This window comes from Lithobates pipiens, unplaced genomic scaffold (genome assembly GCF_037356315.1).
Source record: "Lithobates pipiens isolate NorthernLeopardFrog02 unplaced genomic scaffold, aLitPip1_a1.2 Scaffold_13, whole genome shotgun sequence".
Lineage (NCBI taxonomy): Eukaryota > Metazoa > Chordata > Amphibia > Anura > Ranidae > Lithobates > Lithobates pipiens.
The window spans coordinates 244777107-244797074 of NW_027507718.1; positions in this window are offsets into that span (position 1 = coordinate 244777107).

Below are 19968 nucleotides of genomic sequence, written 5' to 3' on the forward strand. Positions count from 1 at the left end.
AAGCATGTAACTCATGGCACCCGTGTAGATTTGGTTTTACCGCCATGGATTGCATGCAGGCCTGGCTCTTCTTCTCCTCCTCCTCCTACTCCATCCTCCTCCCTCTCCTCCTCGGCTGACTCCTCCTTTTCCGCTGTTAGCGTCTCTTCCGCTGAGCCACCCAAGCTCCCCAGAACCTATTCAACATGCCAGGTGAGATGTTGCCATGCCGTGCTGGTCTGTTGTGCCTGGAAGCCAAGAGCCACACTGGCCCGGCACTCCTTTCAGCTTTGCGTTCACAGGCAGATCAGTGGCTAACACTGCTCAATTTGACAGTTGGTAAAGTTGTGTGTGACAACGATGCCAATCTGCTTAGCGCATTGAAACAAGGCAAAATTACGCATGTGCCATGCATGGCACACATCTTAAACTTGGTTGTGCAGCGATTCGTTGTCAAATACCCTGGGCTCCAGGACATCTTGCGGCAGGCAAGGAAAATCTCGGCCCATTTCAGAAGATCTTACACGGCCATGGCTCACCTTGCTGACATTCAGCGGCGACACAATCTGCCAGGTCAGACGTCTTATTTGTGATTGCCCGACACGATGGAACTCAACCTTCTATATGCTTGATAGGCTGCTCCAGCAGAAACGTGCAGTTAACGTCTACCTGTATGAACTCTGCGGCAGAACAGGTTCTGGGGAGCTGGGGTTTTTTTCACCGCGCCAGTGGCTGCTCATGCGCGACGCATGCAGACTTCTGCGCCCATTTGATGAGATCACCAAACTGGTCAATCGCAGCCATGGCGCCATCAGTGACATTGTACCTTATGCCTTCTTTATGGAGCGTGCATTGGGTCGTGTCATTGATCAAGCCATGCAGGAGCAGGAGCGGGAAGATGAGGAAGTCGCAATGCTGGATGAATTCCCAGGGGGGGCTACTCTATCTGAGACAAGTCAACAACAGGAGTCTGAAGAGGAGTCAGAGGAGGATGGTGCTGGGGTGGATGAGGAGGAGCAAGAAGAGCATGCTTTAAACCTTTCTGGGATCCCTGTTGTTGTGTGTGGATGGGGAGAGGAGAACGAGGAGGACAACATTATCCTGGATGATGAGCAGGAGCCTGGCCACCACACCGATTCCAGTTTAGTACAAATGGGGGCCTTCATGCTCCAGTGTTTTAACAGGGACCCCCGTATAAAAAGCATAAGGGTCAAGGACCAGTACTGGGTGGTAACATACTTAGACCCCCGGTAAAAACACAAAATGGCGGGAATGTTACCACCGTCACAGAGGGCTGTCAGAATGGAGCACTTCCAGGCCTTGCTTCGAGAAATGCTGCATTCTGCTTTTGCGGGTGCGCTGGCAGCAGAGCAATTCCCACTCCCAGAGAAAGAGTTGCGGGTACCAATCCAACAGTGCCTGCAAGAAGAGGGCGGTTTAAAGATGTGTTGGTGACTTCTGATATGAGGTAATTCTTTCAGCCGACCCATCGACAGGTCTCATCCGGATCCAGCATCGGGGAACGCCTAGACCGTCAGGTGTCCGACTACATCGGGTTAACAGCCAATGTGGACGCTCTGAGGAGTGATGAACCCCTGGACTACTGGGTGGGCAGGCTTGACCTCTGGCCAGAGCTTGCCCAATTTGCAGTGGAACTGTTGGTTTGCCCCTCATCCAGTGTCCTGTCCGAAAGGACGTTCAGCGCAGCAGGGGGGATTGTGACCGATAAGCGCACTCGCCTAGCTCACAACAGTGTTGACTACCTCACATTTCTGAAAATTAATGAGGCATGGATCGCGGAGGAATTCAACACATGTGACCAGTAGACCATGTATATCTTTATAAACAATTTATTTAATCAAGCACACAAACCTTTTTTCTACATTTGGCTCACTTTCTTATACAAAAAAAGCACACCGTACTATATGCTCGTACCCGCCTGTTTGAAGAGGTTGAGCGGTGTCATATTTTTGGGGCCCAGCAGCGAGTTTCTGGTATCAGTGCTGCTGTCAGTGCTCTATATCACGTTGCTGGTGTCAGTGCACTTTATCATGGTGCTGGTGTCAGTGCTCTATATCACGGTGCTGGTGTTAGTGTTCTATATCACAGTGCTGGTGTCAGTGCTCTATATCACAGTGCTGGTGTCAGTGCACTCTATCATGGTGCTAGTGTGAGTGCTCTCTATCACGGCGCTGGTGTCCGTGTTCTATATCACTGTACTGGTGTCAGTGCACTCTATCATGGTGCTGGTGTCAGTGCTCTATATCACGGTGCTGGTCTCAGTGCACTCTATCATGGTGCTGGTGTCAGTACTCTATATCACGGTGCTGGTGTCAGTGTTCTATATCACAGTGCTGGTGTCAGTGCTCTATATCACGGTGCTGGTGTCAGTGCACTCTATCTCAGTGCTGCTCTCAGTGCTCTCTATCACGGTGCTGGTGCCAGTGCTCTATATCACTGTGCTGGTGTCAGTGCACTCCATCACAGTGCTGGTGTCAGTGTTCTATATCACAGTGCTGGTGATCATCTTCTGCACCCTCTTCATAGCCTACCCTGACCTTTCCTCTCCTCCGAAACGCCCCGTTGGAAGTTCGTCCATCTCTACTGGTGTTATTGGTTGTGAAGGACTAGGCAGTGCCTGCACCTACTGGCAAAAACCATTGACAACAAGAAGCTATCATTTATAATAGCAAAAGTAATAAAAATATTATATATGGTGTGCCAACAATTTAAACGCTTGAAGTAAACCTTGAGCTCATCCCTACCCAGGAGCAGGAAGTATGTTATTAGCAGCATTAGCATGTGAAAATAAAAGAAGAAAGCCTACAAATTTAAGAAAACGAATGCAGCCATCACATCTCATGCAATATATTACAATTTTGTTTTTTGGTTTCAGATACGCTTTAAAAGCGAATAAGAAAAGGAACAATCCACCAGATGGTTGGTGTAAATAAAACAGCTTTTAATTGCAATGGATTTTTATTGACGTTTTACATGAAGCTATACATATACATACACATATACATCGTTTCTTTTTGTAGTGCATAATAACATGGGTCAACCTATATGCATTATAGAGAAAACAGAAAAGATGATTCCTCAGTACATCACCCGATAAATTCGGTTGTCCAAGGATTTACGTGGACAGTCCGTCTACTTAACGAGCTCACCATTATGAAGAGGAGGCCTCCCCTCCGGCACCCCTAGTGGGTACTCGCTGTGCCTAGTGAGGGAATACCTCCTTCCTCCCCTAGTTGGGCAATCTCTATCCCACAATGTTAAGCATAACCATCCTATCTGTGAGACTCTAAAGCGGATGTCATGTATTGATGCATATTTTATATATGTCTACAATGCAGGAATTGTATAATAAATCAACAAAGCTATTTCAACGGATTGTTACTCATCATGTAAACTGTAACAATCAACGAACAAGACGCCGTGCAGGCGAGAAAAGAAAAACATACAATAAATGAAGGAGAATAATGGATGTTTAACATAAAAGAAGGTTAACAAATAAAAATTATAACCCAAAGTAAAATTAAATAATATATATTAAATTAAAAAGAAAAAGAGCCGTATCTTCGGAGCCATATCCCAGTTTCGCTTATACTGTCATGCAAGTCTAGGTCATTATCAAGTTAGAATCATATCAGTTTTGTGTTATTAAACCAGTCAGTCCATGGTTTCCAGTTCGTTTTAGCTATGAGAAATTTACCCTGGATTGAAGCAAACATGGTTTCATACATGGCATGGGTGTCAGTGGTCATAATGACTTCCTTTAACGTTGGTGTATTATGATCTTTCCAGTGTCGTGTGATAACCAGTTTGGTGCTTAGAAGTAAATGGGATACAATCGTTCTAGTAGGTTTGGGAATCAAATCTATGTTTAAGGATAAAAATGGCCAGGTTAATGGGGATGTAGGTCTTTGTTATTTGTGAGCATATACGAAATACTTTGTCCCAGAGTGTTTGTATTTTCGGACATTCCCAGAATATATGGTACAAGGTACCAGCATGGTCACATTGTCTCCAGCATAGTGGGAAGGTGTTGGGAGCAAATTTGGAGACCCTATATGGGGTAAGGTACCAACACCGTAGTATTTTTTGTGTCAGCTCCCATAAGTTAATACATTTGGTGGAGGCGTAGGTTGTTTGCAGTGCCGTTCGCCATTGATCTACCGTGATCGTTTTACCTAAGTCTTTTTCCCATGCATTAATATTAGGGGTCTTGCTGAATGTTAACTTATCATCAAGGGTATTATAGAATAAGGAGATCCCCTTTATGGTGGTAGAGGGTTTAGTAAGATATAAAACAATCCTCCAGGGGAGTTGTATAGCTGGAAGGTTATTAGAGTGGAGAAGATGCTTAATTTGAATATATCTGTATTTTTTAGACTCCTCTAGGCCATATTCAATTTGTAATGCTCGGAATGTCTTTATTGCCAGTCCTATCCTAATATCATCTATGTAAGTGATGCCCTTCTCTAGCCAATGAGATGTTTGCAAGTTGGGGATGAGCCCAGCAAGACTGGTAATAGGAATTTTTATTTGAGAGGTAGGAGTTGTGAAGGTTTGATTAAGGAGTATTTTCCAAGCCCGTAGAGATGCTATTATAGAGGGAGCCAGAGATTTGATGCGGGAAATGTTGGATGTGTTTGTCAGTAGGTAGTCATATAGACTGTTGTTGGGGATTTGGCTTTCTTCAAGTTCCCACCATCTCATTATGGGTGATTCAGGGAACCATGCCCTCATTTGTGCTAGGATTGAGGCTACATAGTAATCATGAATCTGAACATTCCCCCCCCCCCCCCCCCCCCTCAGCTGTTCTTGATGCTATTGAACTTTTAAAGGCCCACCTAGCTTTTTTCCCTTTCCATAGGAAGTTGTTCATGGTAGATTGCACCTTGGTGAAATAGTGTTTGGGGGCAGGGATGGGCAGAGACCTAAATAGGTAGAGCATTTGTGGCAGTATTATCATTTTTATTGCTGCTAATCGACCTGACCAGATAAGTTCTGTTTTATCTAGATCTTGTAGTTTCGACTGTAAAGATTTTAAAAAGGGAATGTAATTGCTAGCGTATAAATCTTTAGTAGTGGAGGTCAGGGTGATCCCCAGGTACCTTATGCCATCCTTACTCCATTTGTATGGAAACCGTGTACTGATTCTCGTCTGCATACCTCCATCCACTCCCATCCCCAGTATATAAGATTTACTCTCATTAACTTTATAATAAGACATTAAACATTCTTAGAGTGTGATGTACCGAAGCCAGGGATTTTTCCGGATTTGTGAGCATTAAAATAATGTCATCTGCGAACAAACTAATCACATGTTCAGAGTTTTGGGCCTTAAATCCCAGTAATATTTGGGTGGGACCTGATACAGGCTGCCAGGGGTTCTAAGATCAAGTTAAAAATTTGTGGGGATAGAGGACACCCCTGACGTGTCCCATTAGTTATTTGGAAGGGGTTGGAGAGCACACCCGAGGTGTATACCCTGGCTGAGGGATTCGAGTATAAAGCCATTATGGCCATTAGAATCTTACTGGAGAAGCCAAATTTGTCCAGAACTTTACTTAAATATCCCCAGTGAACTCTGTCAAAGGCCTTCTCCGTGTCCAGAGCTAGGAGCAGAGAAGGCCTTTGTCCAGCTCCAGCCAAATGAATGATGTTCGTCAGTCTCCTCGTAGCATCCAAGGTCTGACGTCCCTTCGTAAACCCAGTTTGGTCGGGGTGTATTAAGTGAGGTAGAATGTCTATTAGCCGGTTTGCTATTAATTTGGCATAAAGTTTCACATCTGTGTTTAATAAAGATATGGGTCGAAAATTGGCTGGGGTGTTTTCCCTGGCTTCGGCAAAGTCACTATGACAGCGCTCAGCATTTCAGGTGGGAAGGAGGAGGAGGCCGCGGCATTGTTAAATAATTCAGTCAAATGAGGTAATAGAAGCAGTTTGAATGATTTGTAATATTCCCCGTAGCAGAGAAGCCGTCAGGGCCTGGGGACTTTGAACTGGGGAGTGAGTCTATTGTCTTGAGAATTTCTTCTCTGAGGTAAAAGGTGTATTGAGTCATTCTAAGTGTTGAGGGGAAAGTGTGGGCAGAGATATTTGCTGTAGAAAGTCAATGATTAATGTGGGTCTAGGCTGGATAGTATCAGTGTTGTCTTTTAAATTGTAAAGGGAACTATAGTAAGCACTAAATGCGTTGGCAATGTCTTGAGGGTGTTGCAATTTTCTTTTGTCTACGGGATGAAGGATGTACGGAATTTTGGATTTTTGTCTATGACCTTTGATTTGGTGTGCAAGTAGTTTCCCAGCTCTGTTACCCTGCGTGTAGTATGTCATTTTAAGTCTTTTTGTCTGTTTCCCAAATGATTCCATTAATAGGATTCTCAGATCATGTCTCAGTCTATTCAGTTTATCAGTCAAAAATTGGGATGTGTTCTGTTTATTTTTAGATTCTAAGTCACAAATCTCGTCTGTAATTTTGCATAGTTTCTGTTGCCGCTGCCTCCTCGCCCTGGCCCCTAGTTTGATGAAAATACCACTAATGTATGCCTTATGAGCATTCCAAAGTACAAATCTATTATGCATTGAGTGCTCATTAATGGAAAAAAATTCCTTCAAGTGGTCCTCGATCTGTGCCTTGTTTTCTGGTAGTTGCATAAGGTAGGAGTTCGCCCTCCAAAGAGGGATAGATTCAAATGTGGATGAGTCTCTCAAAGATAGCGTGACTGACGCGTGGTCTGACCATGTAATAGTGTTGATAGAGGCAGACACTGCTTTAGATAGGGTTTGTTGATCGACCAAAAATAAGTCTATCCTCATACGTATACGTGCGGTGGGGGGCGGAAAAAACTTAAAGTCCCTCTCCGCTGCATCATCAAATATACCTTCTTTATGCAATGTTCTGCACAGAGGAGTAGTCAGACGTTTTGGTTTGGACGTTGTGTCGATGGATGGATCGGGTGCTACGTTGAAGTCACCACATAACACTAGAGAGCCTCTTTTGCATTTTCCGACCTTTTTCAGAATTTTGTGAAAGAAGCGGATTTGCTGGGAGTTAGGGGCATAAACATTCACAATGGTGTATGCCACTTGATTGATATCACAAATCAGGATCAAATAGCGACCCTGAGGGTCTACAATTTCCCTATGTAGAGTGAATGCTACAGAGTCCTTGACCGCTATCATAACGCCTTTTGTTTTAGAATTGGCATTCGCAAAAAAAATGTGTGGGAAATTTTTATGTTTACAGACTGGTGCAGATTTTTGACAAAAGTGGGTTTCCTGGGCACAAAGGACGTCCGATCCATTAGATAGTGCTTCCTCCCACATAGATTTCCTCTTCATGGGGTGGTTAAGCCCTTTAGTATTAATAGACAAAAAATGTATTGCCATGGAGAGGGTTGGTGGTGAAGATGGATTTGGGTACTTTGTACATGGAGAGAGAGCGAAAACACTTTGAAAGTCCTAAGGGGAGTGAAGTGGCTAAGCCGTAATAAAGGTACTCACAGTTAGGCCAGGGTTGGATTCGTTGAAGGTATTGTTCTTCGGGTTGCTTTTGGCAACTTCTATCTGTGCGATGAGTGTGCACAACTGAAGTAAGCTGCAGAGCAGGAGAATGCTGGTATGGCTCCGAAAAGAAAAGCAAAAACTCGAGGAAAGAGAAAAAAAAAGAAAGTCCAGGTATTACAAACATAACTTAGAAAAAGAGAACAAGTGAACATGGTAAAACCCAACATAGGGCTAAGCCACCCCATGGAAGATTAGGGGTGGCCCGTATGCAACTAAGTGCTGCTCAAGTGATTCGGGGTAAGAGTTCAGGCCTAGCGGTTATCCTGCTTCCCAGTTAGGGATATATGATGACTCCGTCTGTGTAACAATTAGGTGTGTGAACTGGTGTTTTTTGGTGTTACTCTCTTCCAGTCCGGGCTGGGTAGTCGACGGTTGGAGGTATCCGCATTGTTATCTCTAGCGTCAAGAAAGATCCCCCATTCTTTCAGCAGGGCGATACCCTTTTCCAAGGAATCCACTACAAATGATCGTTCCTTGTAGGCAATTGTTATTTTGGTGGGGTATCCCCAACGGTAGGGTATTTGGTGGTTTCTTAAAACTTTTGTTATCATATTCAAGTTTCTCAGTTTTTGCAACGTATGCTGTGACAAATCAACATAAAACTGCAAATGTTGGTGTTGAGGTGGGAGTTGTTCTTGTTTCTGCATCAGCTGCTCTTTCGCATGGTAAAAGTGCATGCGGAGAATCACATCTCTAGGGATTTTTTCTGGGAGGTACGTCTGTTTTGGCAGACAGTGTATTCTATCTATGGTTAATTCAATGGCGGAGAGATCAGGTAGTAGGGAGGTAAAGAGGTCAGTAGCATAGGAGCGCAGGTCTGAGGCTTGAACGGATTCCTCTAATCTTGAGGTTGTTCCTCCTGGACCTGTCTTCAATGTCTGCCAGTTTATCTCTCACCCAGGTTGATTCCCCCTCCTGTTCCCCGTGGGCATCCACTAGGTCGTTTATGGTGGATGTGAATTCCCCCATCTTGCCTTCTATGTGATCCACTCTATCTTCCACTACTTTTACTTCCCCGCTGAGTCTATTCATACAGCTCATCATATCCGCTTGAAGCGTGTTTCTCAGCGAGACTAACATATCTTTGAGTACTGTGTCCAACACAGGCTGATTCGTAATGGGATAGTTAGTTATAGAGTCATGGAGTTCCCTGGTGTCATCCTCAGAATCTACCACCGGGCTCAGCGCGGGGCTGCATCCGGTGCCATCCAGCTCTAGTTTTGCTTTAGCTGGGCTCCCCGAGGGAGAGGATGCCGGGGGGGGGGGGGTCTGGTCACTGTAAGAGTCTTTATTTTTAGGGGATGATGCACTGGTGAGCTGTTTCAGCTGGCTCTTAGAGATCAGTGAGGGTGGAGGGTCAGCGCCATCTTGCCTACCTCCATGTCGCGGCTGTAGGAAGTAATCTGTTAGCCGTTGTGGCTTCGATGATCCTTTTCGTTTGCCCATCATGCTTTTTAGATGTGCCCCTCTTGAAACGCCAGGTGCAGGTGTCAAAAAACGGGGCCCTGATAGCCGCTTGTCTGCGTTACATCCACGGGGAAGCAGGAGCTCTGGAATCAAGCTTCCATTCGGTTCCGCTGCAGGCCACACCCCCCAATAAAACAGCTTTTATTAAAAGCTGCCATTTGAACCCCACAGACACCATAGCATGCAATGCATTTTAGACCACTCAGGTCCTTTTTTGAGCCATGTCACACATTGTAAAATTAAATTTTGTATATAGGCAGCTACAGCCAAATACTCAGTACATAATTAAAAAAAAACATGCGCATACATAACGTATATGAGTGTCATCTTCAACAATTCCATTAAATATAATGTAGCCAGATATTGAAAAAAAGGTCCAGTCAATAGTATACAATAATAATTAAAACTAATAAAAAAGGACCAGTTTAATCATTTAAAACTACAAAAATAGTGACACTATATTTGTGGATGTGGAATTATAATGATAACAGGAATGCATAAAACATTTAAAAATAAGCTTTCTCTGGAGCACCAATGCTACTCCACTACAAATTTTCTTTAATATGTCTAACAAAATATGTCAAAATTATGACTTTTTGCTGACTGAACACAGAAAAATATGTTTATCGTGTATCTGCAAATGTAGTCATTGTCTAGATTGTAATTCCTTCTGGATACTACACAGAGATGACTTATTATGCATGAAATAATTAGATACAATTTACATTTTTAAACAATGTTAATTTGTGCACATTCAGGTTTTAAAAAACAGTACAATAAAAAATGTAAATATACAGTACTCAACAGCCTAATTTGACACTGTGCTCAATAAGGAATTCTAGTCAACAAACACAATCTGAAGATGTCATAGTATAAAAATCCTAAAAACTTTATTTTGAATACATATTCATAAATCTTCTGTTGGCAGCCTTGTATTAGACGCACACCTTTCCCCAGTAGGTGGCATGTATTGCTAACATGCCACCTGATGCCACCCACATCAATGTTAGCTATGACAAATGTACTTTAGTATACTATGCCTCTCAGGAGCATTTTCAAGTAAGTGGTGAGAGGGGAGGAGTACAAACTGTGTTTATTACAGAGGAGAGCGTAGGCAGGAACAATGCATCAAAGCACAATGGGCAACCGAGTGCATCTCATACTGAAATAATGACAAGAGCAAATAGTGCCACCTGTTTTATACACCCAAAGCCAAGGAAACAGACTGGAAGCAGACTTTAACCTGCATATTTATAGGCTAGGAATTGGAACAGTTGTATATCCACAGTATAGTAAGAAAAAAAATCCTTTATCCTTTATTATTATATGCTATTTGATGAAAGCGTATCAATCTGGGCACAAGTTTTGGTTTGAAGTTTTACATTAAGATTACTGATCTTCCATAGGGATAATTAAAATGACAAAATACAAGGCATATAGCCTAACCTAATTCAATTTCAAATCCTAAAGCCTACTCAAAAAAAAAAAAAGCACAGGGACATTATTAACAATTGATGCCATGTGGCCCTTGTGCTGCTGTCTTCTTCTGTATTAGAAATCATACTTCTCTGATCCCCTCCATCTCTCCACTTCATCAGTGTAGGAGGTCTAATTGAGTTGACGGTCAGTTAACTAATCATATGCAAACAAAATGCTTTATTTATTCCACCTGCATGCAATTGCATATTGTTTTCAAAGTGAAATTACACCATGGGCAAATTCCCATGGGTAGCTGGATGATACTGGCTGGAGGTGAACTATGGGCTTTCTCTTTCCCCCGTGCTGTTGTGTCACTGCCAAGAGGAGTGCCCTGCTGTGTGCACTTCAGTCAGCCCTCTCCTCTCACTTCTTACTGATATGTGGAGAACGGGATGATCACTTATATGAGTGTGCCCGGTCCCCTGCACACCTTCAACCCTCCCTGCTGCTGGCTGTGTGCAGGCAGCTGCTAACATGAGCGCTCTTTGAAGATCCCTTTCATTTTGTCAATGGCAGATCCATTGAGGGGCAAGTGTGGAACAGCCCCTAAGGACAAGTGAATGGAGGTTAGTGGCTGCAGGACTTTAATACCCAGGCTTCCCTGTATCAAGAGGAGGGATACAGGATTTTTCCCAAGCAAATTACCAGAGCTTGGGGAGAACAGCATGGGGAGCGAGAGAATGTGGGTCTATCGCTGAGGTCTGTACCGGTTCTGTGTGTGCCAACGTCAGAGAGTACCTGATAGTAAAGAGCTAATTGTGAGGACTGAGACTGCTGGGCCAACGGACAGCCAAGTATATGGAACCAGACTTGCTGCATGCCAGGACAGGTAAGCAGAGCTACAAAGTTAACTCCCTTACCACTCACAGTTAATGAAATAGAGACAAATCCTTATCTAACAGCCCATTAGCCATCTTTTGTGAATTGCATTACCCAATTGCTGACAGTATTCAGTGCCTTGAAAAGGTATTCATACCCCTCAACATTTTCCAAGTTTTGTCATGTTACCACCAAAAACATACATGTAATTTATTGGGATTTTATATGATAGACCAACCAGTGGTACATAATTGTGAAGTGGAAGGAAGATGATAAATGGTTTCAAAATATTTTACAAATAAATATGTGAAAAGTGTGGCTAGCATTTGTATTCAGTCCCCTTTACTCTGATAGCCCTAACTAAAATCTAGTGGAAACAATTGCCACCAGACACCTTATTAGTAAATAGAGTCTACCTATGTGTAATGTAATCTCAGTATACATAAAGCTGTCCTGTGAAGCCCTCAGCGGTTTGTTAGAGAGCCTTAGTGAACAAACAGCATCATGAAGGCAAAGGAACACACCAAACAGGTCAGGGATAAGGTTGTGGAGAAGTTTAAAGCAGGGTTAGGTTATAAAATAAAAACCCAAGCTTTGCACGTCTCACGGAGAACTGTTCAATCCATCATCCGAAAATGGAAAGAGTATGCCACAACTGCAAACCTACCAAGACATTGCCGTCCACCTAAACTGACAGGCCGGGCAAGGAAAGCATTAATCAGAGAAGCAGTCAAGAGGCCCATGGTAACTCTGGAGCACCTGCAAAGATCCACAGCTCAGGTGGCACAATCTGTCCACAGGACAACTATTAGTGTGCACTCCACAAAGCTGGCCTCTATGGCCAGCTTTCAAAATTTCATTCAAAAATGAACTTTTTGGCCTAAAAGTAAAACGTTATGTGTGGCGGATAACTAACACTGCACATCAACCTGAACACACCATCCCCACTGTGAAACATGGTGATGGCAGAATCATGTTGTGGGATGCTTTTCTTCAGCAGGGACAGGGAAGCTGGTCAGAGTTGATGGGAAGATGGATGGAGCCAAATACAGGGCAATCTTAGAGAAAAATCTGTTAGGCCGCGTACACACGAGCGGACTTTTCGACATCCAAAGTCCGACGGACTGAGTCCGTCAGACTATCCGATCGTGTGTGGGCTGCAATGGACTTTAGCTTCGCTAAAGTCTGACGGACTTTAGAAATGAAGCATGCTTCAAATTTTCCCGACGGAACTCCGCCGGACCCGGTCCCCTTCGAAAAATCCGCTCGTGTGTATGCTACTCCGACGGACTAAAACCGACGCTAGGGCAGCTATTGGCTACTGGCTATGAACTTCCTTATTCGAATCCAGTCGTACGTCATCACGTTCGACTCCGTCGGAGTTTGGTGTGATGGTGTGTGTCCAAGTCCGTTCGGTCGAAAAGTCCGCCAGAACTCCGCCAGAACTCCGTCGGAACTCCGACGGAACTCCTTTGGAGGTCTGTCGGACATAAGTCCTCTCGTGTGTACGCGGCCTTAGAGTCTGCAAAAGACTTGTACTGGGGCGGAGGTTCACCTTCCAGCAGGACAATGACCCTAAACATACAGCCAGAGCTACAATGGACTGGTTTAGATCAAAGCATATTCATGTGTTATAATAGCCCAGTCAAAATCCAGATATAAATCCAATTGAGAATCTGTGGCAAGACTTGAAAAGTGCTGTTTACTGACGCTCTCCATCCAATCTGACAGAGCTTGAGCAATTTTGCAAAGAAGAATGGGCAAAAATGTCACTCTTTAGATGTGCAAAGCTGGTAGAGACATCCCCAAAAAGACTTGCAGCTGTAATTGCAGAGAAGGGTGGTTCTACAAAGTATTGACTCAGGGGGGCACACCACACTTTTAACATATTTATTTGTAAAAAGTGTTGAAAACCATTTATTGTTTTGGTTCCACTTCACAATAATGTGCCACTTTGTGTTGGTCTATCAAATAAAATCCCAATAAAATAAATGTACCTTTTTTGATGTAACAGGACAAAATGTGAAACATTTCAATGGATAGGAATACTTTTTCAAGGCACTGTAACTTAACTAGTTGCCGCCCGCTGGCGGTGCGGCTCTCATTCTGGGATGTTGTCATATGACGGCGTCCCAGAACAGCTGCTATCGCGCGCGCAATGCGGCGATCATGGATACGTTGTGTTGCTAGGACATGGCACGGATCTTTAACCATGTAATTGGCTCGGTCCAATCACAGCCAGTCAGATTTAAACACAGAGATGCCAGTAATCGGCGCTCCTCGCCTCACACTGACAGAGTGTGAGGCAAAGAGAGCTGATCAGTAGCATCTCCACGCTGATCATCAGTGCCCTGATTACAATATAGCGCCAACTGTGTCACCAATCAGTGCCCATCAGTGGCAGCAATCAGTGCCCACCAGTGGCAGCCATCAGTGCCCACCACTGCCCACAAGTGCCACCAATCAGTGCCCATTAGCGAAGCCCATCAGTGCTGGCTATCAGTGCTGGCTATCAGTGCTGCCCGTCAATGCTCATCGCTGCTGTCGCTCAATGCCCATCAGTGTCGCCCATCAGTGCCACCCATCAATGCCCATCAGTGCCCATTAGCACCGCCTATTAGTGCCCATTGGCGCCACCTAACAGTGCCCATCAGTGCCACCTATCAGTGCCCATAAGAGCGACATATTAGTGCTTCCTCATCAGTGCCACCTAATCAGTGCCCAACTGCCCATAAGTGCCACCTCATCAATGCCCATCAGTTCAGCCTAATAGTGCTCATCAGTGCCGCCTCATCAGCACACATCAGTGAAAGAGAAAAATTACTTACTAATTTACTAATTTACTAATTACTAATAAGTCTCACACTCACGTGTTTGGCCAATAGAGCTTTAAATCCTCTAGATTGGCGACAACTGTAAACCATCAGATTTGCGAAGCCCATAAACCTTGATCACTTCTCAGTAAATCACATATATATGTACCTTGCAGAAAAATAATGGAAACTTCCAATAGCGTAATACAGTTTCAGCACTTTAATAGCTAGTGAGTGTACTCACAACGGGGGATTCACAGTCACAGAGGGTGTGGTGAAGGAGCAATTAATTTGTTTGGACACTGAGCATCACTCTCACGGGGACTTATTTTATTTGGAACTTTTTCTATTTGGACTGATATATATATTCTTTCATTTTTATTTCTATTTTTTTATATATACTTTTTGATCATTTTTGTTTATAGTTTCACTTTTTCACATTTTATTTTCATTGTATTATCATGTGTGGCAATAAGTGTTTACCATAGACTTGGGTATATATAGATATATATATATATATATTAATTTTGGGTATATATTCTTTGTGATATATATATATATATATATATATATATATATATATATATATAGATATATATATCTATATATATATATATATCTATATATATGTATATATGAGTGTATATTAGTATTATTTTCACATATTTTGAGCTTAATTGCATTTGAGGTGGTAGGTAGTGTGAGTTTAATTATTCACGTATTTAGCGCTATGTGTCACATAGTTTTCTTGCTTTAAAGGAAAATTATTGCACTTGTTGGATATAATTTTTGTATAAATAGCAGCTGAGGTTATAGGTTGGGATTGATTTTAGCGCATTGGTGATGTACAGTTTGGTGGGAATGTGAGTAAGTGCATCTATTTTTTCTTAAATTGTTATTTATCTAATTATTAGGGATTTACTACGAAAATTACAAAACGCTTAGGGTACCTTGAGCGTGATATGTCACTTCCATCCCTTGCAGTGCAGCTTGAGCGCATACGGCATTCCCTTAAACATGGATGTTTAGCTGTGATGGATATTTGTGTTTTTACTTTTTAAACTCATCTCTCCACCGATGATCGGACATCTTTTTCCAGCTCTTTTGACTACCTGTAATGGGTGTCATGGAATTCTGGTGAGTAGGATGTGTGGCAGGTGATGGTTGTAGAAGATCTACAGTCACTCCTTATAGTTCACCAGGATCAAGAAGATTCACACACACTTAATTGAATATATATATATATATATATATATATATATATATATATATATATATATATATATATATATATATATATTATACAACCACCTTTTAAATGTTTGTTCCTTTGTTATTGGTATGGGACTATAGAAAATACCAACCTTAGATTATCTTTGTAGGTGCTCCTAGACCATTCATTACTCCCCCACCACCTCCCTTCCTATATATGTCCTAAGTATTGTGTTAAACAAATCGGAGAGTGACAATGACTGTTTGCCTCTCTCTTTTCTAATGTTAATTTTTATTTTATAAAAAAACTTCCAATAAAAATAATTGAAACAGAAAATTAACTCCATAATATCAACAAACATAATCCTTTTGTTCCACATTTCCTGCTTTTAATCATACTTTGTGATTCTACCAATTATGTGAACCCACAAGCAATCCCCTTCCAAGGGTGACAAGGCTCATTCAATTACAAGTTACAATTACATGCTGGACTACAAACAATCATGCCAACACATAATGTGTTGGCATGCTCCAATGTGGGTACTTAAATACAACTGTGATATTCAACCACCTCTTGAGTACACAATTATCCACACAAATCTCATTCAAAGAATCTACAGGATGTGCTCAATACAGAAAAGAGAAAACATGAAAGTAACAGGAAAACTATTTTTCACAATAAAAATAATGTGGTCTTGTTTTACTTTCCGTGTTTTCTTTTGTAAGAGCACTGAAAACAAGTAGAAAAACAGAGAACTTTTGTGGTGCTACTACTCTTAGAAATAGACAACTATGACATTAACATTTCACATCTTTTATTATATTGAAAACATTTTTTAAAAACGCATAAAAATAATATGTGTCAATGTTCCATACAGTACTGATACAACACCAGACACAATTTTCGCATTGGAATGTGGCCTTGTACAAAATGAACTGACCATGCAAATGTGTAGAAAGTCAATACAGAGCAATAAATAAAAATACAAAAAAACTAGAAGATCAGAACATCAGAAGATGCTGTTTTGCGAATTGTGCTTAATCAGGAGATCCTTCAGTGGTGATGATAGAGGAAGAGGTGTATATAGCTTTATAGAACATTGTCATAAATACTTGCACTGATACATAACTTTTATTATGTTGTTTTTTTTATTTTTACTCACAACTGGTGTGTATGAGACCACAAAACCCAGCACAGACAGAACAAAATATTACAGTGCACACATGCAAAAAATACATTTACCTCATGCAAGGCTATTTCAAACACCTAGACATTTTCAAAAAACACTATCAACAAATATAGGGATTTGGTCACACCACATTGCTATATGGTACTTAAGCCCACTTACTGCGACAAAGTACCCAATTTTTAGTGGGTCCTATGCTATCCATAGCCTGGAAGATCTGAACCATGGGAGCCATACACTCCTCTATATGGGAGAACTAGAGGTTGTAGGAATACAGTATATAGCAATATGGTGTGACCAAATCCCCATATTTTATTTATAGTATTTTTTGAAAAAGTCTAGGTGTATTAAATAGCCTTGCAGGAGGTAAATTTATTTTTTGCATGTGTGCGCTGTAATATTTTGTTCTGTTGTATGGTCTTATGGCTGCACTATCTTGGTAACTCTGGAGCACCTGCAATGATCCACAGCTCAGGTGGCACAATCTGTCCACAGGACAACTATTAGTGTGCACTCCACAAAGCTGGCCTCTATGGCCAGCTTTCAAAATTTCATTCAAAATTGAACTTTTTGGCCTAAAAGTAAAACGTTATGTGTGGCGGATAACTAACACTGCACATCAACCTGAACACACCATCCCCACTGTGAAACATGGTGATGGCAGAATCATGTTGTGGGATGCTTTTCTTCAGCAGGGACAGGGAAGCTGGTCAGAGTTGATGGGAAGATGGATGGAGCCAAATACAGGGCAATCTTAGAGAAAAATCTGTTAGAGTCCGCAAAAGACTTGTACTGGGGCGGAGGTTCACCTTCTAGCAGGACAATGACCCTAAACATACAGCCAGAGCTACAATGGACTGGTTTAGATCAAAGCATATTCATGTGTTATAATAGCCCAGTCAAAATCCAGATATAAATCCAATTGAGAATCTGTGGCAAGACTTGAAAAGTGCTGTTTACTGACGCTCTCCATCCAATCTGACAGAGCTTGAGCAATTTTGCAAAGAAGAATGGGCAAAAATGTCACTCTTTAGATGTGCAAAGCTGGTAGAGACATCCCCAAAAAGACTTGCAGCTGTAATTGCAGAGAAGGGTGGTTCTACAAAGTATTGACTCAGGGGGGCACACCACACTTTTAACATATTTATTTGTAAAAAGTGTTGAAAACCATTTATTGTTTTGGTTCCACTTCACAATAATGTGCCACTTTGTGTTGGTCTATCAAATAAAATCCCAATAAAATAAATGTACCTTTTTTGATGTAACAGGACAAAATGTGAAACATTTCAATGGATAGGAATACTTTTTCAAGGCACTGTAACTTAACTAGTTGCCGCCCGCTGGCGGTGCGGCTCTCATTCTGGGATGTTGTCATATGACGGCGTCCCAGAACAGCTGCTATCGCGCGCGCAATGCAGCGATCATGGATACGTTGTGTTGCTAGGACATGGCACGGATCTTTAACCATGTAATCGGCTCGGTCCAATCACAGCCAGTTAGATGTAAACACAGAGATGCCAGTAATCGGCGCTCCTCGCCTCACACTGACAGAGTGTGAGGCAAAGAGAGCTGATCAGTAGCATCTCCACGCTGATCATCAGTGCCCTGATTACAATATAGCGCCAACTGTGTCACCAATCAGTGCCCATCAGTGGCAGCAATCAGTGCCCACCAGTGGCAGCCATCAGTGCCCACCACTGCCCACAAGTGCCACCAATCAGTGCCCATTAGCGAAGCCCATCAGTGCTGGCTATCAGTGCTGGCTATCAGTGCTGGCTATCAGTGCTGCCCGTCAATGCTCATCGCTGCTGTCGCTCAATGCCCATCAGTGTCGCCCATCAGTGCCACCCATCAATGCCCATCAGTGCCCATTAGCACCGCCTATTAGTGCCCATTGGCGCCACCTAACAGTGCCCATCAGTGCCACCTATCAGTGCCCATAAGAGCGACATATTAGTGCTTCCTCATCAGTGCCACCTAATCAGTGCCCAACTGCCCATAAGTGCCACCTCATCAATGCCCATCAGTTCAGCCTAATAGTGCTCATCAGTGCCGCCTCATCAGCACACATCAGTGAAAGAGAAAAATTACTTACTAATTTACTAATTTACTAATTACTAATAAGTCTCACACTCACGTGTTTGGCCAATAGAGCTTTAAATCCTCTAGATTGGCGACAACTGTAAACCATCAGATTTGCGAAGCCCATAAACCTTGATCACTTCTCAGTAAATCACATATATATGTACCTTGCAGAAAAATAATGGAAACTTCCAATAGCGTAATACAGTTTCAGCACTTTAATAGCTAGTGAGTGTACTCACAACGGGGGATTCACAGTCACAGAGGGTGTGGTGAAGGAGCAATTAATTTGTTTGGACACTGAGCATCACTCTCACGGGGACTTATTTTATTTGGAACTTTTTCTATTTGGACTGATATATATATTCTTTCATTTTTATTTCTATTTTTTTATATATACTTTTTGATCATTTTTGTTTATAGTTTCACTTTTTCACATTTTATTTTCATTGTATTATCATGTGTGGCAATAAGTGTTTACCATAGACTTGGGTATATATAGATATATATATATATATATTAATTTTGGGTATATATTCTTTGTGATATATATATATATATATATATATATATATATATATATATATATATATATATATAGATATATATATCTATATATATATATATATCTATATATATGTATATATGAGTGTATATTAGTATTATTTTCACATATTTTGAGCTTAATTGCATTTGAGGTGGTAGGTAGTGTGAGTTTAATTATTCACGTATTTAGCGCTATGTGTCACATAGTTTTCTTGCTTTAAAGGAAAATTATTGCACTTGTTGGATATAATTTTTGTATAAATAGCAGCTGAGGTTATAGGTTGGGATTGATTTTAGCGCATTGGTGATGTACAGTTTGGTGGGAATGTGAGTAAGTGCATCTATTTTTTCTTAAATTGTTATTTATCTAATTATTAGGGATTTACTACGAAAATTACAAAACGCTTAGGGTACCTTGAGCGTGATATGTCACTTCCATCCCTTGCAGTGCAGCTTGAGCGCATACGGCATTCCCTTAAACATGGATGTTTAGCTGTGATGGATATTTGTGTTTTTACTTTTTAAACTCATCTCTCCACCGATGATCGGACATCTTTTTCCAGCTCTTTTGACTACCTGTAATGGGTGTCATGGAATTCTGGTGAGTAGGATGTGTGGCAGGTGATGGTTGTAGAAGATCTACAGTCACTCCTTATAGTTCACCAGGATCAAGAAGATTCACACACACTTAATTGAATATATATATATATATATATATATATATATATATATATATATATATATATATATATTATACAACCACCTTTTAAATGTTTGTTCCTTTGTTATTGGTATGGGACTAT